Genomic DNA, 22,443 nt, shown 5'->3' on the forward strand with positions numbered 1-22,443 from the left:
TGCCTTTTCTTTGCATTTCACCTTACATTGGGGACAATGTAAGTTTTAAGTGTGGGGGAGGAGATTTAGGTTATGTTTTAATTTTGTAATTTTGAAAAAAAAAATTACTTGGTTTTTCAAAAAATTTTCAAAAAAAAAAAAAAAGAAGGAGTTTTGCTTTTTGTTTTTGTGGTTTTTAACAATTTTTGGTTGTGTATGTCACGAGTAAGATTCAATTAAGCTTGAAAAATTCATAATATGATTGAATAAGAAATCTTCCAACTTAGAATGAACTAATCTAGTTATTTTCCTTAAGAATGGTAGTGACTAAATTTGGTAGACAAAAGTCGGTGAGATTTTGAGCCTTTAGACTGATACATCCATATCAGTCTCACTATTTTCTTTCATCTGAGACATTCTTCCATGGATTTATTTCTCTAGAACTTTCTTTGATTCTCTTCAAGGTCATATTGACACATGCATGCATGAACATGATTAAGGCCCTCTTTGTTATAAGCTACATAAGTCAAATAGCCTACCTTGTAATTACTTTTTCTCTTTTGTTGAACCCATTTGAGCTTTATTGGTTTTTTTTTTTTTTTTTTTTTGCTTATTTTTATTGTGAACCCACGTTACAAGCTTTAAACTTGAAAAACAATAAATTTACCCAAGCCGTAAAGCTAGTGGAGCATTGTTCATCATTATGATATGTATGGGTGTGCAAGAAATAAGTGTGGGGTGTTTGGATTTGTGGTATGACTATGACTGGTGAAATGGAACATGTTCTCATTCTCAATTCGTGAGTTTCATTGTTGATGTAAATTTGTTTAAAAAAAAAAAAGAAAAAAGAAAAAGAAAAGAAGAAAGGAAGTGATGGAGGAAATTGCTTTGATATTAAAAACTGTACATGTTCATAATTCCTCCTAAAATTTCAATAAAGGGGTATGTTTATACGTGATATATACAAAGGTGGGAGCTGTTGTGAAGAATAGAGTGATTAGTTTTATATGTCTTATATATTCGAGCTTGCGTTGATTCATTTTTACTCCACTAGTTTCGATGGCTTTTGAATTACACTCCCAAATATTTCCCACCTTGATCCTAAATCCCATTACAACCCTTGAAAAGTCCTTATGATTCATGTTATGCATATGGTCCCAGTGGTGGAGAATGAGAAGATATGCAAGCTTATAATAGATTATTTCCATTGGAATGAATTTGATCGAAACACATTCTCACAAACAAAACTTTCCCAATATTTTCGTGTCGTTCAAACAAGCTTGGCCACCATAAGCTTTCGGAAGGTTGACACGCAGCTATCCCCGAAGGTAAACCATGTGTTGTACATGTGGAATCTGCCATTTAACATATCGAGCAAGTAGATGTATGACATCTTTAGGAAGTACGGAGGGATACAAAAGATAAGAGTGAGAACAAGCAAGGACACTTGTGACAAGACCTTTGTGGTCTACAAGGACATTTACAAATACCAAGATCGTTGTGGACCTCTCAGGCTTCAACGTCACCAACTAGAACCTCATCATGCTCTACTACTAGTAGGCCAAGATGAGTAAGAAGTTTGACCACAAGAAGGATGACGAGATCAACAAGCTCTAGCAGAAGTACGGCCTCTCCAAAGATAAGTAGGAGTTGTATATAGATGACGATAATCCACAATCATGTTTAGAATATTTTCAACGAAGTTGTATTTTGGATACCCCAAATCAATTGAAACATTTGTATGTACTACTTTGAAATTGTTGGTTTTTGACTTTACAATTGATACTATATGGCACTAACCTTTTTATATGTTGTTTTACCATTTTTTTTCTTTTTCTATTTGCTATTCAATCAAGGAAATCTAAAGCACAAAGTTTATATGACAAGATGAATTATGCAAATAGCTAGAAGATATATCATATAAATCTTATATTTCTTTTTTGGATAGTTTGTTAACATCAACAAATGGTTGTGGCTTTTTGTATCAAGTTTCAAGATTTCTTTATCAATTGCATACAGTTTGGGCATCTTATGTTATGAGGCTTATTTTGAAAGTAACAACGTATTTTTTGTGTTGTTTTAGTACTAAATGTGTCTTTTTTAAGGTATATTTTGACAATATTTGCTCACAAAGAAGAAATTTTAATTGTATTACTTACAATTATTAAAAAGAGAACTGTGTTATAATAGATATGAATGTGTATGTACGGGAATATGAATGAGTTGTTTTCAGCTTTCCCACATTGCTTATTGCTTCCTATATTTTGTTCTCTTTCTTCTTTTGGGCATCCTTCATCAAAGAAGTTTGCTAATCAATGATGACAAGAAAAGTAAATATTAGAGACGAGGGAAGGAAGGCAAACAGATGAGAGGTCCGGTTGTTATCCTTTGCTTGAGTATTGTTAAAACTGGTCGAGGATGTTGGCAGGTATAATAGCCAAGCTCTCTCTCTTATATGTTGCATTTGACTTGTTTTCTAAACAAATCCCAAAAGTTTATTTTTGATGTCAATATTTTTCTTCGAATATTTTTGGAGAGGCATATGAACTATTTCACATTTATGATGTTTGGTACTTTTTGAACTAAGATGTGAGCAGAATACAATGACAAAATTTATTATTTTAATTACAATGTTTAAGTAACCAGTTGTTTTGCTTAATTTGATCAATGTATAATATGTTGCTATAGTGAATAGATCATAGACAAGGTACATCAAGTCTTCTACGGTTAGTGTATTATAACTTTTGCCCTTTGGCACCTTGAATTGTTTGATTAAAGTGTAGGGATTGATCATATTTTAAAGTGAGTTTAAAAATGTGCGGAACAACTGTGAAAATCCAATTACAACAAATTCTTGTATTGTATGCTAATGAGATTCCATGGTGAAGGAATGTAATATGTTTTTGTTTGAATTATATGCATGGCCTGATCAATTGATCCTTAAATCAGTCTGAACTTGAAATTTATAAGTATTGCTCTTAGTTTGCATATTGGGTCGAACCCTTCCTAAAGTTTTTATTAGTAATGTCTGACTTTGATGTGAGTTGAAAAATTGCACAGCTAGCTTCAGCAAAAGGGATGAGATAGCCATAAGAATTGTTTAAATAGTTTACCTTGATTTGTTTGCCCATAAATGAGTTGGAATGATAATTTATTATCCTTTTCTCTTTTATTTGTAAAATCTTGGAAACGTAATGGCAATGAAGAAGGAGACTTAAAGGATCTGAACTTAGTGAAAGTCTTTCCGGCCTGCGTTGTTTTTATAGTCGGCTTTCATGTAGACTTTGTACAATGATGGAGAAGTGTGAATTGACTCCTGAAAATATTCAGGAAAATCAAATTGAGTGACTTTTTGGATGGAACATCTTAATAAGTCATTATTATACTTTTCTTTTCTTTTTTTCTTTTATATTTTTTGGGAGAGGTTAATGTGATAATCTTTCTTCATAATATCTAGTGGTATACTATAAGTGAAGTGATATTGAAAACTATGATTGATATCGAGTATCAATTAGCTGGGGAAATTATAATTATTCACTAAATTTGAGTACAAAGTTTTTTCACTTTTAATTGGATTTAGTGGCATTTGGGAGTGTTAATTGTATTTTAGGCATGTTTTACAATAAATAATGGCCACACACGTATACACACATCTATAGGTTAATGCTTTTAAGTATCCAAGAAAATACTTGATCCTCTTATTGTTGCTTGGGCTAAAAAAATTAAGAATTCAATTTTATGTAAAAGGTCATGTTACAATTGAATTAGCCAAGTCTTAAGTTTGTGCTTGATGTTAAAACATCAAGGTATCAGGAAAAGATCGACTGAATCTCTTTAGATGAGATATTTGAGAGTTAGTGTTGGTTTACCAAATATAGATAAACCAAACCACCTTCTTCAAACTATGGTATTGACGGACTACTTCACATGTGGCTAGCTAATAGTTTTCTATATATGAAGTTTTCATCAAATTCAAAACCCACTAGGAGTGGCATTAGCTTTGTTTAAAAATAAAAGAAATAGAGGCTATTAGGTCTAGAATGAAGGAAATTGATTTTCCTACAAAATGGATGTTGAGGACCTTAGAGCCTTGAGATATGTGATAGATGCTTACACTACAATGACTAACTTAAACCATATTGGCTCAAAGAAGACATTTGTTTCTTCCTGCATGGGATTGATATAAAATGTGTTCCGTCTCCTAACATACATTTAGAGTATAATTCTAATCCAAATCCAAATCCAAAAATTAGTTGTTGACTTAGGGAAAATGTTTCCAATAATAAGATTAGGAGAACAAAAATTTCTTCCAAACACTCTTTCAAAATCACACAATAAGAGTTGTCACTTTAATTTGCTATCTAATAGCTACCTTAAACTCATGTTAAATAAAGCAATTTGACAGTTGGGTTTTCTCACTCACTGCAACATGAATATTAATATTTAAAAGCATATGTGTCGCTAAAGTAAAAATTGAATGCCTCTTTTCCAATTTTTACTCAATGGAAGGTTTCTCAAATTTAATGAAGTCCAAAATGGTGCTATCACTCCTACTTGATGCATGGTCAGCTCAGTCCAACTTATTCCATTGTGACTCTTGCTTGAGACTATGCATCACAATATGAAGTACTCCAATACTTACTTCTTTACCCTAACAACATAAGATCCTAGTTGACATTTAATTAAAGGAGATTGGTAATTCATTCTTAAGATAAGGAAATGAAAAAGAAAACTTCTCAATCAATTGAATTCCATTTACGACATGTCTTATGTCAACAACACAATATATCTAGTTTTTTTTACCATATGAGATTACATTAGATGCCTTTTAAGAGTGGAAAACATAGGTTTGTAACTAACAAACAACACTCAAAAGAGAACTCCATAACAATGACATTAACATGAATAGATTATCGTAATAAATCATTACAAGAAAACTGTTCTGTTGTGACCAATTATTTCTTGCGAGAATGACTATTTTTGGCAAAAAATGAGTTTGTTTTGGTCTTAAATAATCATTCTCGTCACATATAATTTATCACAAATAGTCATTTTTCTTGTAGTGAGTATACGAGATATCTAGTTTTTATATAGATCAGAATCCTTGATCCATAAAAGTAACCATAGAATTATGTGGGCACTAATTTTATGCATGTATTGACAAAATAATAATGTGTTAGGGATTTACATTTGGTTAGAAGAAATATTTGTAGATGCATATGAGTGCTTGTGTGTGTGTGCGAGCGCGCGTGCGCGTTTATATATATGACATCCACTAATCCTATTATTCCCTCAATAGAATTATAGCACACTTTCCTTTCCAGTATCATTTTTCTTTTAGTCTGTATATTTAGTTAGAAGAAATATTTGAAAGTGCATATATGAGTGCTTGTGTGTATATATATAACATCCTCTAATCCTATTTCTCCCTCTTTAGAATTGTAGTACACTTTCCTTTACAAAGTCATTTTTTATGTAGTCATATAAACAAATTATATTATTGTTGTCACTGTAACTTGTGGAGTATCTGCTTCTATATTACCAAATAACCTCATAGCACATTCAATATTTAAGATCTTGCTTGGTTTAAAAAAAATAAAAAATAAATAAAAATTCTACTAGTAAGCAAAGTTAATTTTTGCAATGAAGTTCCTATGTAAAAAAGAAAAAGAAAAAGATTGAGGTGTTTGATAAATTGTCACAAGATATTAATAAAATTATTCTATTTGGTGGAAGGTGGTGTTCAATAGAGATTTTTACCAAGTTTGACAATTGTTCATGAAGGGACGTGACAAGAACAATTTGCTACTAACTTAGTCATGTCATATATATATATATATATATATATAATATGATAATATATAGCTTGCTTTGGGAGAAATTAGATTAGTTGAAAATATGTATGCTAGGCTATAACCTTTTTGTTACAAGTTGAGAATGGTTCTAAACCTATAACTATTGTGCATGATATAATTATACCTAAGGCTAAAATCAGTTCAGTTTTGGTCCCTAACTGAGACTAATCGATCGGTTACTTTTAATCCTAATAGCCAACCGAAACCAACTGGTGTAGAGGGGTGAAATCGGCCGGTTCTAGGTTAGTTTGGGCCAAAAAAATTTGGCCCTTTTTTGGGCCTTTGTTCTTGCCCAATTCAACATATTTTTGGGCTTTTTTTTTCTCAATTCATGATCCGAGATATTTTTGAGTTGATTTCAAGTTTAAATTTGTTGAATTTTTAAAACCCATTTTAAATAGTCAATTTCATTTTAATTTTAATGTCATTTGTAATTTTATAATATTACTAACTATATTACTTACTATTTAATTAAAAAATAAAAATAATTTTACTAGATGTTTAGTATTACATATTACCAAAAGAAAAATAAAAGAAGAAGAAGAAGAAGTTGTCTTAAGCATAGCAAAACACAAGTAAAAAACATAACAAAAATAAATGAAAACCAAATTGTTTTAAACATAGCAACAATGCAAATATATATATATATGACATAGATAAATGACAACAAATTGGGAGTGATCTTCATGTTTTATCTTCAACATTCAATCTCCAATAGTTGTAACGTTTGATTGTATGCCCAACTCAATATAAAAATATTAATAATAAGAATAAAACATCAAATGTTAGTGAATTTGGATTATGAAAAATATTAAAATTAAATTACAATCAAAACAAAGAAAACATTACCTGATTCTACTATGAAGCTCTCCACATTATCCATAGCCTCCCAGATATCAATTATTGTTGACGGATGTCTAAACTAATTTTAAGTACAAACAAGTGCCTCAACAATTCTCAGACCCAACGAGTTTCGAAAAGGATCAAACACACGACCTTCTGTACTAAATGCTGACTCGGATGCAACCGTGGAAACAAGCATGGTCAATAAGTCTCGTGCAATCTTTGCGAGTATAGGATAGTTAGGCTCATTAATTTTCCACCAACTCAACAAATCAAACAATGGGTTAAGTGCCTCGTAACGATCCGATAAATATCGATCCACTTCTACTTTGACAATAGTAGATCCCATGGCGGAAGATGCTTTATACCACTCGTAAAACTCTTTGGTCTCACGTTTGCCATCACCATCATTCATGGTTCTAGATGGTGAAGGGGGTTCATGTTCTTGGGTACTCGTGGTGGAACTGAATGTAGCATTATACTCTGCATACAAATTTGCTAATACTTGTCTCACACTTGACACCAACTCCTCATCATAAAACTCAACATGAACTTTTTTCAAGTAGAAAGTAAGAAGCCCTAACTTGCTTTGTGGATCAAGCAAAACTAGAATCAACATGAACAAACTTATCTTGTATAATGACCCCCAATACTTATCATATTTTGTTCTCATATTTATGGTCATGCTCCTAAAACAAATATTAGTACTCTTGCTTAGTATAATCAACTCATTTTGGAGATTACAAATCTCTAGAAAATTGGTGTTGGTTGTCACATAAAAAAAATCCAGAAAATCTATCAGTGGCATTATAAAATATTTTCAAAAACTTAACAAACAACCACACTGTCTTCCATTCCCTAATTTTAGGATGCCCCATGTGCCCATCATCAAATTAAGAGAAGAAATTATAGTCCTCACCCTCTATCCACCTGAAAGTCTTCTCAAACTTCTCAATCGCCTTTAACATCATATAGGTTGAGTTTCATCGTGTCTGTACATTAAGACACAACATTTTCTTACAATCAATTTTTTTCCTACACATCTCTTAAACTTATCTAATCTTGCGGGAGATAAAAGCACATATCTAATTGCATTTCTAATTATTATAAGAACTTAGATTAGAAAACTTTAATGTTTTCTACAATGTTGTAGCCAATAGAAATTATCGAAATGTGGGATACAAATTTGGGCTTTGCTATCAATATTGGTTAGATTACGCAACCTTATTTCACAACTCCACTTTATGCTTTTCAAAATAATGCTAAGTGGTTACAACTTTGGTTTTGATACCATTGTTTTTAAATTTATCATTCTCTTTAGCCTCACAATTTGTGTGTTTTTAACACAGTTATGAGAATTTTTTGCTTTTAAGAGAGTAGTGGATTTTGCAGAGAGCTGTCGTGATTTTTACTATTATTCTTATCATTGCAAATATAATTATTCGTAAGGATCACACAGTTGTGAGAACTTTTTCTTTAGTAGTACATCATTGTAAATTAGAAAATGGTTTGGTGCATGCTTACTACAAGAAAAATGGTTTTTTGTGTCACTTAAATCATCACAAAAAGCGTCGTGATTATCTTTTAGCGTCGCTTGAAAATCAATGCAAGATGGTTTGTACTACTGAGTCTTAAAAAGTTTTTTGTGTCAAAATGAAATATCAACGTAAAAATAATTCTTTTGCGACAATATTTTTCGATGTTAAATTTTGACAACATTTGACGTAAAAGATACTCCAACGATAGGAAAATGCCCTATGAGTGACTAGAGTCCAGTGTCGTAAAAACAAAATAACATTGCAAATAACCTCATTTCTGTCATAGATATATCATCATAAATTCACTTGCTTATCGTAAATGAATTATTTTTTGCATCTATCTATATTGTCACAAAAACGCACTAGAGCCTTAAATAGCTTCTCATGATTTCCATCCATATATCTCATCGCAAAAATATTTGCTTGTTGTAAATGAACTTTTTTTAGTCGCTTTATATTGTTACAAAACTAAATGGCGATGTAAATATTTTCTCATTTCTGTCATATATATTCTATCACAAAAGCACTTGAGTGCCGTAAATAGGATTTTTTGCATCACTCTAAGTTGTTGCAAATAAGTATTTATATGCAACAAAAAAATGAGTTTATTTTCGTTGGACTACTGATTGATTTATTACATTTTCGACACTAACCAAAATGATACAAAGACACAAAATACACTGCAATGGAACATTAATTTTGGTCGCTAGTCATCAAATTTTTGGCCCCAAATAACTATAAAGAGCAATAATGTTGCATTATTATATGCTCGATAAACATACTAGAAATTAGATGCATTTTAGGAAAATTTCACGTTCCAAAAAACTATTTAAATAAACATCAGTGTTTCAATTTAATTTATACACACTATCAAATTGATCTAACAATACAAAAATTCATGAACTTCAAATCAATCATTTGATAATAAAAAACTTGAATCAAGCATTGGTGTTCAACATAAAGTTTTGATGATCAAATTAGCAAGATTCCCAAGAGAAGGTCGACTAAGAATCTGATTAATTTGTTTTACAATTAATAAGTGGAATACTTAATGTAATCATAACTGCCAAGTATCAATCATTATGTTTATTGGCCTATTAAGAAAAATCTAAGATTGTACAAAGATTTATATCAACTAATTTAAAATATAGAAGTTTCATTTAGATAGAGAAAGCTACATATGCACAAAAGGATGTTCTAAAGTGGTTTTTTCCACATACACATGAGTCAACTAAAATACCAACATATATACATAGAATGTACCTAACATACTTCAAATCAAACAACTTCTTAGTATTCTTGTGTATAAGCTTTCTACTACATATGATACAGGCAATTTTAGTATGTGCTATGCACACTACATTTGTGGCAAACTACAATATTTGAATAATTTCTTCATTGATACATGGTCAAAATTTTTCCAAGCAAATGCTATGCATTGCATCCCATCTTGGAAAGATCACCAAGTTGTTGATTGCTTTGGTACATTTTTTATGCATCCATTTCTTCTTATAATTAAATTAACTGAGTATAATTAAACTTGGATTGAAAGATTAGTAATCCAATATGTATGAAGAGTTTAACAAATGTCCTATATATATGTATTATCTTTCCTCCTTATATTGTTAAATAAACACTTAATTGCATATAATGTCCATGTATAAAAAAACCTTAAAAAACTACAAAGATAAAAATGTAAACTCTTATGAAGCGCACCAAAAAAACCTCCACCTCAATTACCATGTTGCTCTCTTTCAACATTTTCATTCTACTAATTGTATATAAGTGGAATTGTGAAAATTCTTTGACTGGAATACCTTTACAAGAGCAAATTACTAAACAACTTGAGAGGGAATATCATTAACATTACTCACCAACATTCAACAATTCAGTTCATGAAAAACAAATTAAGTTTTGGAATCAAGATTTTTCCCTATTATGTAGGGCATACTTGTAATTTTAGTTGGCATAGTGATGGAGGTGTGGACCTAATTGCCTTACTGGCGTTAGTTGTGACAAAGTTGCTTGGGTTTGAAAACTCATGGGGTCCACATCCAACTAAGCCATTCATTTCCTGCACTATATGCACATTTTAAACACTTCTCATTTGCCTCTTGTTATAAATGAATGGACTAGCAGTAAGGCTCACAAAGCATATGAGATGACTCAAATTCATCATTTTAATACCACTCCCTCCCTCTCTCTCTCTCTCTCTCTCTCTCTCTCTCTCTCTCTCTCTCTCTCTCTCTCTCTCTCTCTCTCTCTCTCTCTCTCTCTCTCTCTCTCTCTCTCTCTCTCTCTCTCCTTGGTGTGATAAGTCAATTGATGCATATTAACAACAATAAATAGCCCTAAACGATTATTAAACCGCATATGATTAAACAACCATAAATAATTATTAACAAATAGTAGATAATTATTATTATATATCCAACAAGTAGGGATGGGTAGACCATGAATTTACAAAGTACGTATAATCATAACCAGTCCTAAATACTAGACATCATTGCAACTTATTAAGCATACAAAGAAAAATAGAAGAGGATACGTACCTGTTTACGTTGTCTGGCCCCACAACAAGCTGTATGAATGGAGTTACCAAAGCATGTCATCAACGCTTTCCCTCTTCAGTGCCATCCAATGCTGACAACAATAGCACACTTCAACCCCTTCCCATCCAGAGTTAAACAAAAGATTAGTTTGATAAATCACCAACTAGAAAAACAACATTGCACCATGTTCTGAATTCCCACATCTCCATCACTGTACCCTCACCACACAACAATAGATTCTTTATGACAATTATCATCTTTCACTCACTTGAGTGCACCCAACCTTGCATCCAAAAATCCACTCAAATACAAAATTCTAGTAGCCATCAAAATGGAGTATCTTGTTACCTATCAAAATTCAAAAAAGGGAAATCTACCATAGTTACTCAGCTCCCTGAGTCTCCCTCAAAGACTCTCAATGGGATGGTTTCTGTGACATTGAGTACGTCATGAAGTTATCAAACTCAACCTACTTTTCTAGAATTTGATAACCATTAGCGTTTAGTTCCTCAAGTTGATTCTTATATTATTGTGCATCCTGTGACAATGTGCATACATTTTCATTACTTTGGACTGTATGTGCTGATTGTTCGTTCGCAATCACCCCTAAATTCATTCCATATCCCGGTGTTTTGCCTACAACCTCCCTGCAGATGACAGATGCTGCCTCTTTAGTTCGAACTTCTAGTTCCATTGTACTCAACTTCTCTACCATTTGGTCCTTTCACATTAATAAAAATTTCAATTCCAAGCATCAGATTACAAAATCATGGTTATATAGATAATAGTATTTTATAAATTACTACAAAAATAAATTACAACTTCAAGAAAGTGTTTAATACGACTCATATATAGATCTTCAGTTAGGTTAGGTTTGTGACAAACTTTCCCTTTTTACTTGACCATCGGGATTCTTAAAAAAAAACCTACTAAATTTGTTACACTCGGCCCCCGGAACATCCAATAATAAAAAAACAAATATTAGACCAGTTATAAGGGTTTTAGAATTTGTACCAAACCCAAGTTATTATGATATTTTCATTACTTAAATGAAATGTTCACATAATTGTTACTTTCTCTTCCTGTAATCGAACAAATGACTTTCTACCAGCAGTATGGTTAGTACGTAGTTATTTCTTATTCGCCCCGTTTTACAATGGCAAGGCCTGGTCCAGAAATATCAATACAACACGGTTTACCACAATCAGACATCTATTATGACATTTTAATGACAAACTGTAATTAAGATAATTATCTTAAACTCTTTGCTACCCTCCTCTTATGCATAATTTCCTCCAAATTGCTTCATCCACCAAGTCGGTTCCTTTTTCTATTGTCAGTTTATGAGACCCATAACCAAGGTATGTTTTATGCAACTCATAGTTGAAAAAGTAGAATCTTCTCTATAGTTGCCAAGTAATCGTCTCTCGATGGTTGGCCTTCTCCCATTGTAGTCTGAAATCAGCCTAAACACAATAGAAATAATGGTAAAATTTGTTAGATATGCTTGGTAATGAAATTATATCTTAAATACCTTAGAGTACCAAATTAATGTATTCATTACTTGGAATTGACTACACAGCTCCTCTTTTTTGGCTTCAGGCACATCACTTCAACGTCAGTAACTCATGTCAGCATGAGTTTTTACTATCCATGTCACCTATCCAGTAAATACACTTGCATCATGGCATGAGACTTTATTGTCCCCCTCCTTGATCATTAAAGGAATTTGTCCAACCTTTTGCAACATGTCAAACTTGGTACTATTTCCTTTGCCACGACCTTGTTTCTTATTCACAGTTTCTACGAGTTCCATTTCATCATAACTATGTCAATACTATATATTGATAGAAGATAACAATCACTAGCACACCATGTAGCACATTCGATATGTAGAGGAAAATATACCTACACCAATAATAGTAATATTTAGGGGTGTAAACGAGCATGCAATGAGTTAAGTTTGAGTGAGTAGTAGGTTGTTAAACCTTGTTTGTTTAAACTTTACCTGAACATGAGTCAAGCTCGAATTTTTCATTCAGTTAGGTTTTATGTTCATGATTAATAGCTTATTTAATATTTGAGAAAGTCCAAGCTTATTCACCAATTGCTTCATGTTAATAAAAATATATTACTTTTTTATTATATTTTATAATTTTAACTACTAATTCTGACAAACAAATGTAGCATTTTTTCTAATATCTTTATAAAGTTGATACATCAATGGTTACCTTTATAAAAAACCAAGTAACATATTTAATATTATCAACATGATTTCTTCTAATCTATTTAAATATTTAAATTATTCTCTTTATAATTATAGAGATGATACTAAAGATAATAAATTCAAAATTATTTGAATTTACTCTAGCTGATCTTTATGAAAATAATTATATTATTTAATAATCAATCATAACTGTGTTAACAAATGAATCATTTGATAACAAATGAATTAGGTCCAAATCGGTTTTGATCAAGTTAATGATTGAGTCGACCTCGAGCTGCTTGTCAAGTAGCCTTGTTTATTTATAGTCATAATATATAGTACTTTTCCTCTACAATAACAAAAACAAAAGAGGAAACTGTGAAAATAAAATCTTATTTGCAATAGGAGCATATAAGAGGTGGACTTCAGGTCTCTTATCTTAAAAGAAAAAAATATTTGGTCTAAAAAAAAATCTTATAAAAGTAATTAAGTTTATAAACTGATGACTTGTTGTGTTACATTAGATTGTAAAACTTTTTTTTTACTATATAGAGTATTGAATATATCAAATCTAACCATATCAATTTGTGAACATTATTTTTATAAAATCAAAATTTGAAGTTATTTTCAAGATAATTGGGTTGAATGAAGATTTAGACAACGATCGAATAGGACACTGCCAATGGATACGAATAGGACACTGACAAATGTCTAGCTTTTTTAAGGATCCTAAAAGACCCAAACTGGGTGCGAACTACCACTTGTGCTTTTCTTGGATATGTGATAAACAGTACAACCTATAGGTTTTTTTAAATTGAAAATAATGCGATTTTTCATGGGGTGATGCAATTTTTCATGAAGAAAATTTTCCTTTTAAATAAAAAAATAGTGGTGGTCAAGAATCTAGATAGAATACTTTTTATGAACCAAGTTCTTCTACTCCTTCACAAAATCAAGAAAATTTTGAACTAAGGAATAAAAGAGCGAGAACTGAAGTTAGTCTAAATACTTCATTTTGACCCTGACTATTACATTTATGATATCGAGGAAAGTCTAAATACTTTACAATAAGCTTTAGCGTCACCTGATGCTTTATTTGGAAAGAGGTTGTGACTAATGAGATGGATTCACTAATTTCTAATAAAACTTTGAAGTTAGTTGAATTACCACCGGGTTGTAAAACCGTGGGGTGTAAATGGCTCCTTAGAAAGAAGTTTAAACCTAATGGAACTATAGAGAAATTCAAGGCCAGACTTGTTGCAAAAGGTTTTAAACAAAAAGCTAATCTTAATTTTTTTCGATACTTTTTCTCCGGTTACAAAAATAACTTCCATCAAATTTTTAATTGCAATTGCTACAATTTATGATTTAAACATCCATCAAATATTGGATGTTAAAATGGCATTTTTTAATGGGGATCTAGATTAGGAAATTTATATGGACCAACCTAAGGGTTTTGTAGAGCTTGGCCAAAAAAGCAAAGTGTGTAAGTTGACAAAAAATCTATATGGCTTAAAATAGGCTCCTACACAATGGCATGAAAAGTTTAATTCTTACATGATTGAGAATGACTATAAGTCAAATGGGTGTGATAAATGTATCTATTATAAATCTTAGGGTAAATCACATGTTATTATTAGCCTCTGTGTGGATGATTTGCTTATACTTGGTTCTAATTTGCATGTTATTGGAGAAACCAAAAATATGCTTAGAAAGCATTTCGATATGAAAGATCTTGGTGAGACTAAATTTATTTTGGATATAAAAATCACCAAAACATGTGATAGCATTTTTCTTGATCAATCACATTACGTAGAAAAGTTATTAAAGAAATATAATTATGTTGAATGCAAGCATGTTATTACTCCTTTTGATCCTAGTGTTCATTTGTGATGACCCGCTTTTACGTGTATTTTCACTGAAGTGTTGTTTATATTTTAATTAATATATTGGTTTATTTATTTTAAATTATTACGTTTTAAATTGGGTTTTATTTATTTGATGCGGTGTTTAATTTAATTAGTCGTTTTACGGTTTTTAGTGTCGTTTTCGGCGGATCTGTTTTAGTTTCTGGAGTGAGGACTGGACCTCATTTCTTCCCTCCATCTTTTCTTTTCCCTTTTTCCTTTTTCTTTTTTTCTCTTTTCTTTCTTTTTTCTTTTTTTCTTTTTCTTTTTCTTCTTCCTTTTCCCTCCCCTCTCCTGCACGATACCCCCCGTTCATCTCTCTCTCTCTCTCTCTCTCTCTCTCTCTCTCTCTCTCTCTCTCTCTCTCTCTCTCTCTCTCTCTCTCTCACGCCGGAAGCTTCTTCTGCCCAGAACCACCGCCGCCAGCCACTGTGCGGCACACCACCCCTACCAAAATCTTCCTCTCCCTCCGGTGAACCACCCCACCAATTTTCACCGCCAACGGAGCCGACGTTTGGCCAGAAAAAGCCCATCAAGCCTCACGGTTTTTGCTCTGATCTGCCGTCGTCGCTCCACTTCCGGCCACCACCTCTTCACCACTTCATCACCGACTCCTTGTCATCCTAACCCACCCATTTCCAGCCTCTAACAGTCACTGGAACAGCTCCCACGAGTTAGTTTCCGTTTTGGGCATTTCGGCCCTTCCTCCGCCGTTTTCGCCGCCACCCACAGCCAAACTCCACTTCCATTAGCTTCATAAACATCCTTAGACCCTTCCCCATCAATCCTGAGCCTTGGTTTATCCCCGTTCAAAAGTGGGTATTTTACAACCCACGGCCACAGTGAAATTTCACTGTTACGTTGCTTTCCTTCCACCGTTTGCAACGCCGTGTGTTTTCTAAAAATACCATATAGCGCTGTAAGTATTTTTCAAATCCTACTTTTAGATTTAAATATATTTTGCTTATTCAATAATTAATTGTTGTTGGTTGGCTGATTCCGGACTGAGTCCGAGGAGTTCGGGGGTTGGATGGATTGAGGACGGAGTGCTTAGTTTTGGTTGTTTGTGATTGCTTGATTATTTGAGCCATGAGGCGTGAGTTGCATATTGTGTTTATGTGCATTTTGTTTTAATCGAGAAAATTTCGTTTTATTGGCGTAAATGGTTTTGGGTGCATGTGTCTCATGAGCCCAAGCCGGGATGGGTTATTATCTCGGTGGAGATCCTTTGGTCACTCGGGAGTGGATAATATTGAGTGACATCCCCTGAGTTGTCGCAGGGCGACGACCAGATCTCACGATACGGTAACACTGTCGCGACGACTCCGTGGTCCCTAGAGTGGCAGGGACTAGAGGATGGCTTGGCCAGGTATGCGCGGGGCGTGAGTCTGGGTATCACTCCTTTAGGTGTCACATACGTAATCGTTACCTGCGGTGTGACACAGAGCCAGGGTGTGTGGGTGATCCCTAAGGGAGATCATGGTGCATGCATAACTGGATTGTTTTTATGGTTTTCGGATGTGGGCCATTTTCTGGGAAAATGGCGAGGTTTGGTTTTTGAGGTTTCTGATCCATTTTCTGGAAAAATTGTGGTTTGGGCCATTATCTGGGATAATAGCGAGGCTTGGTTTTAAGGATATGTTTTTGTGGGCCAATTGGGTTTTTGGCGTGCGTGGAAAAATTATGGTTTTATGGCGCATGTGCATTGGTTTTTATTTCATGCATATTGTTTGAGTTTTATATGTTTTTATCTAGTGGTGTTTGGAGTTTACTTACCTGTGGCACCATTTTTGGTACCATCGATTTTGGTGCAAAGATCGAGGATGAGGAGGAGGAGGCTGAGCCCGAGGATGCAGCTCTGCCGGGATGCTGATGTTATGTTTTTTATTTGGTTTAAAACAATATTTGTGTCTTTGAATATTTATTTATGTATGTTTTGAACAGCTTTGTATTAAATTCAGAAAAATTCTGGTACTTAGTTATTGACTTTGCTATCCACTGCGTGTCTCTTGTGTACTTTCGTTGCTTATCCACACACTTGGCATGCGTCGATAGGGTGGTGACCCGTGATGTCATCATCCGGACGTCTCGATTTTCCCGTGTCCGTGCGTGGGGATTTGGGGGCATCACAGGTGGTATCAGAGCAGTTTGGCTCTGGGTAAAACCACATGTCCCGTAGGTAGTACCAGAATGTTTTTAAGGTTGTGTTTTAAAAATTATGTTAAGTAAAGTTGCTATTTGATTTGTTTTATTTGTTTTATTTGTTTGAGCTTGTTTGCTTGTTTTTATTTATTTAGTTATGTTTTTGCAAGCTGGTTTCTTTTTGTTTCTTGTTATGTGGTGTTGGTCTTTGGTTTTTATTTTTGTTTGTTGTTGGTTTTATTTATTTTTGTTTTCTTAAAGGGGGTCAAAGGTTGTGGTGGTAGGAAAAATGGAGAGACCAAGGAAATCTACTCAGGAGCCACGGGACAATACATCAAGAGATGACTCTATAGCCCAAGCAATACGGCAGATGACGGAGTTTATGCAGCAGAATTTTAGGCCACAGCAGACAGGGCCTTGGCCACAACCAGGAGGACATTGGCCACAACAAGGGGGTCCCTGACCGCCACAAGGAGGGCCTTGTCCGCAACAAGGAGGACTTTGGCCGCAACCAGGGGGTCCTTGGCCATATCAGGGAGGGCCTTGGCTATACCCGGGAGGATCTACTAGCATGGTGCAAGCCGAATGCACCTATGAGCGATTTCTGGCGCATAGGACTCTACACTTCACTGGAGAAGAGGATCCACTTCAAGCTGGAAAGTGGATCAAGGACTTGAAAAGAACTTTTGAGGTGTGTGGTTGCACTGAGGCACAACAAGTACTCTACCCCAGCTATCTGTTGCAAGGCACCGCTTCTGATTGGTGGGATACCAAGAAGGTGATGCTGGAAGTAGAATTGGGATCTTTCGCCGCTGTGACCTGGCAGCGCTTCAAGAAAGAATTTAACGACCGCTTCTTTCCCGCTTCTGTAAGGAAGCAAAAGGCAAGAGAGTTCTCAAATTTGGCTCAAGGGAGCACGACAGTGGAACAGTACGCCCGAAGATTTATAGAACTTGGGCTGTTTGCTCCCCACCTCATCGCCACAGAGGAAATGCGAGCTGAGCATTTCCAAGAGGGACTACGCCCTGACATACGCCGTATGGTAGTTAGTCACTGGATATCTACTTTTCAGGACTTAGTGGATGTGGCCACCCTTGTGGAGCGAGAGAATAATCTGAGTATGAGCTCCCCTCCAGGGCATAAGAGGCGGAGTTTTTCTGGTGAAGGAAGCAGCTCAGGTTCGCCTCAGAAATTTGTTCAGCGGACCGGAACTCGACCGCAAGTATCCTCAGGTGTTCGCATGGGAGGACGTGTGCCTGTTTGCGGAGTTTGTAATAGAGCCCATGTGGGTGAGTGCCCTTCTGGTGGGGCTCGATGTTATAATTGTGGCCAGCAGGGTCACTTTGCCCGTGAGTGTCCAAGACCAGTTCAAGGAAGCCGTAGAGGTAGACGCGGTGGAAGAACAAATCCAAGGCAAGCAGTGCAAGCCCGGGTTTATGCTGTCACACCCGGAGATGTGGATGATGAGGCACCAGCGACCCATGATGCTGGAGTAATTACAGGTATGGATTAATTTAATTTAATTTTATGTTGGATTTAATTTTTGGTGTATTTGGTTTCTCCTTTGTTTTTTTTGGATTTCATGGGTTAATGTGTTTGGTTCAGGGAGGGTCCATTTGTATGAGTTTTATGCTTGCACTTTGTTTGATTCTGGTGCTTCACAGTCGTTTGTATCTTCCACGTTTGCGCGGATGTGTAATTTGGTCACGGAACCTTTGCCAAAGTCACTGGTAGTGGCTTTACCCGATGGTGAAATGGTGTGGTGTTCCAAGGTTGCGTTGGGAGCCCGTTAAATTTTGATGAAAGGTTCTTGGATGCTGATTTGGTGGTGTTTAAACTGTTGGGTTTTGATATCATTCTCGGGATGGATTGGCTATACTGATATTCTGCGAGTATTAATTACAGAAGTTGGGTAATTACCTTTCAACTTCCAGATGGTGATTGTCTGGAATTTGCGAGGAGTAAGTTAAAAGAAAAGCCGGTAATTATATCGGCAATTCAAGCAAAAAGATTGATTGCATGGGGAGCATATGCATTCTTAGTTCAGATGGTGTCTACGTCGTCTGAGAAGAAGTCTTTGGCAGACATTCTAGTTGTGGAAGAATTTCCCGATATGTTTGTGGATGACTTGCCTGGACTACCCCCCGTCTGAGAAATGGAGTTTGTTATAGACTTGGAACCTGGAGCGGCTCCTGTACATAAAGCTCCTTACCGCATGGCACCGGCTGAATTAAAAGAGTTGAAGACTCAGTTGCAAGAGCTGGTAGATAAGGGGTTTATTCAGCCTAGTACTTCACCGTGGGGTGCACCAGTTCTGTTTGTTAAAAAGAAAGATGGAACCCTTCGTATGTGCATCGATTATCGGGAATTAAATAAGGTGACCATCAAAAATAAATATCCTCTCCCGCGGATAGATGATTTATTTGATCAGCTTCAAGGAGCAGCTTTGTTCTCGAAGATTGATTTGAGGTCGGGATACTACCAGCTGAGGATCAGAGACAAGGATGTGCCTAAAACTGCTTTCAGGTCGAGATATGGGCATTATGAATTTAAGGTGATGCCGTTTGGGTTAGCTAATGCCTCTGTTGCTTTTATGGATTTAATGAATCGAGTATTTCGACCTTATCTGGATTCCTTTGTGGTAGTATTCATTGATGATATTCTGATTTATTCCCGAGATGTTGAAGAGCATGTGTATCATCTTCGTCTGGTACTTGGGAAATTGAGAGAACACTAGTTATATGCCAAGCTCAGCAAGTATGAATTCTGGCTGGAGGAAGTTAGATTTCTTGGGCATGTGATTTCCCGAGACAGAGTGGCTATTGATCCTAGTAAGGTAGAAGCCATTTTGTCATGGCAGCATCCGACTACAGTGCACGAGATCCAGAGTTTCTTGGGACTTGCCAGATACTACCGAAGATTTGTGGAGGGATTTGCTCGCCTATCCGGACCTTTCATAGCTTTCACTCGGAAGAATACAAAATTTGTTTGGTCAGATAAGTGTGAGAGAAGATTCCAAGAATTGAAGAACAAGTTGACGATGGCACCAGTGTTAGCGCTTCCAAAACTGCATAAGCCATTCGTAGTCTTCAGCGATGCGTCTAAATTCGGTTTGGGTTGTGTCCTTATGCAGGAAGGACGGGTTGTTGCCTATGCATCTCGTCAGCTAAAGGACCATGAGAAGAATTATCCGACGCACGATTTGGAGTTGGCTGCGATTGTTTTTGCTCTCAAGATCTGGCGGCATTTTTTGTATGGGGAAGCATGTGAAGTATACATCGATCACAAGAGCTTGAAGCACTTGTTTTCCCAGACAAATCTGAACATGAGGCAGAGGCAATGGCTAGAGCTAATCAGTGACTACCAATGTGAGATCAAGTACCATCCGGGGAAGGCTAATATAGTTGCTGATGCTTTGAGCCGAAAATCGCACTTGGAAGATGAAGCCGAGCCGTCGGAATTGGATTCTTTGCTTTGTGGGATGAGAAGGCTCCTTATTGAAAGTTCACAGCAAGAAGAGATTTTATCTTCAATTCTTGATATTCGGGTAACTGATTTTGAAGAATTGAAGACTCTTCAAAGGAAGGATCCGAAGCTGCTAAATATCAGAAAAAGAGTCAGAAAATCTTGAGGGCCGTTGTACTATAGTTTGGATAAAGATGGAATACTTCGATTCCGAGATCGCAGAGTGGTCCCCAAAGATTCAGAATTCAAGGAGCGGATCATGGCAGAAGCTCATGCGGCCCCTTATTCAGTTCATCCCGGCTGTACGAAGATGTACCGGGACTTGAAGAAAAATTATTGGTGGGATGGAATGAAGAGGGATATTGCCTTGTATGTTGAAAAATGCCACACATGCCGTCAAGTGAAGGCCGAGCATCAAAGACCCGCAGGTATGCTCCAACCTCTCCCTATTCCTGAGTGGAAATGGGATGACATCACGATGGACTTTGTAGTGGGTTTGCCGAGAACTCCTAGTGGGAAAAATTCTGTTTGGGTGATTGTTGACCTGTTAACGAAGAGTGCTCATTTCTTGCCTGTTAATAACACCGATTTCTTGGATAAGTTGACACGCTTGTACGTGAAAGAGATAGTGCGGCTGCACGGCATACAAAAGAGTATAGTGTCCGATCGAGTCCCAAGGTTCAAGTCTCAGTTCTGGAAGAGTTTGCAGGCAGCTTTGGGTACTAAGTTGAAGTTCAGTATTGCATATCACCCGCAGACAGACGGCCAATTAGAGCGCACCATTCAGACCCTTGAAGACATGTTGCGAGCGTGTGTCATGGAATTTCAAGGGAGTTGGGAAAACCATTTGCCGCTCATAGAGTTTGCATATAATAATAGCTCCCTATGAAGCTCTTTACGGGAGGAAGTGCAGATCACCCTTGTGTTTGGATGAAGTCGGGGAGAGTAGGATAATTAGACCCGAAATAATTCAAGAGATGCAAAGCCAAGTTCAGATCATCAGGGATAAAATGGCGGCAGCTCAGAGTCGCCAGAAAAGCTACGTTGATACCAGGATGAGAGAGTTATCTTTTGAAGAAGGTGATTGGGTTTATCTCAAAGTCTCTCCCATGAGAGGTGTTAAGCGTTTTGGTCAGAAGAGGAAACTGGATCCGAGGTATGTCTGCCCTTTTCAGATTTTGGAGAAGGTAGGGCACATCGCCTATAGAGTTGCTTTGAGGGGATATTCATGATGTCTTCCACGTATCGTCCTTGAAGAAGAGTTTTGGACAACAAGAGCCACGCTTTGTCGACCCACAGAGTATTCAGTTGCAACCGGATCTCACTTATGAGGTTGTTCTGTCGCAGATCATGGATTGGAAGGAGCAACAGTTGAGGTCCAAGACGGTACCTTTGGTTAAGGTGGCATGGAGAGATCCGTTAGCTCAAGACTTCTCTTGGGAACGAGTAGCGGACATGAGGGAACAATACCCATACTTGTTTGAGTAAAGACGGTACATTTCTTAATCTTGGTCACAGATGGTTTATGTGATTTTATGTGGCTTGTTTTAAGTTGGTGGTTGATCTTGCAAATTTTGAGGACGAAATTTGTTTTAAGGGGGGAGGATGTGATGACCCGCTTTTACGTGTATTTTCACTGAAGTGTTGTTTTTATTTTAATTAATATATTGGTTTATTTATTTTAAATTATTGCATTTTAAATTGGGTTTTATTTATTTGATGCAGTGTTTAATTTAATTAGTCGTTTTACGGTTTTTAGTGTCATTTTCGGTGGATCTGTTTTGGTTTCCGGAGTGAGGACTGGACCTCATTTCTTCCCTCCATCTTTTCTTTTCCCTTTTTCCTTTTTCTTTTTTTCTCTTTTCTTTCTTTTTTCTTTTTTTCTTTTTCTTTTTCTTCTTCCTTTTCCCTCCCCTCTCCCGCGCGATACCCCCCCCTTTCGTCTCTCTCTCTCTC

General features: G+C 35.7%; 1 pseudogene; it reads left to right on the forward strand.

Annotated features, from left to right (window-relative positions):
* The first annotated feature begins 1,130 nt into the window (after positions 1 to 1,130).
* Positions 1,131 to 1,626, forward strand: LOC122291117 (annotated as a pseudogene).
* Positions 1,627 to 22,443: the final 20,817 nt, after the last annotated feature.

Source organism: Carya illinoinensis, chromosome 13 (genome assembly GCF_018687715.1).
Source record: "Carya illinoinensis cultivar Pawnee chromosome 13, C.illinoinensisPawnee_v1, whole genome shotgun sequence".
NCBI lineage: Eukaryota > Viridiplantae > Streptophyta > Magnoliopsida > Fagales > Juglandaceae > Carya > Carya illinoinensis.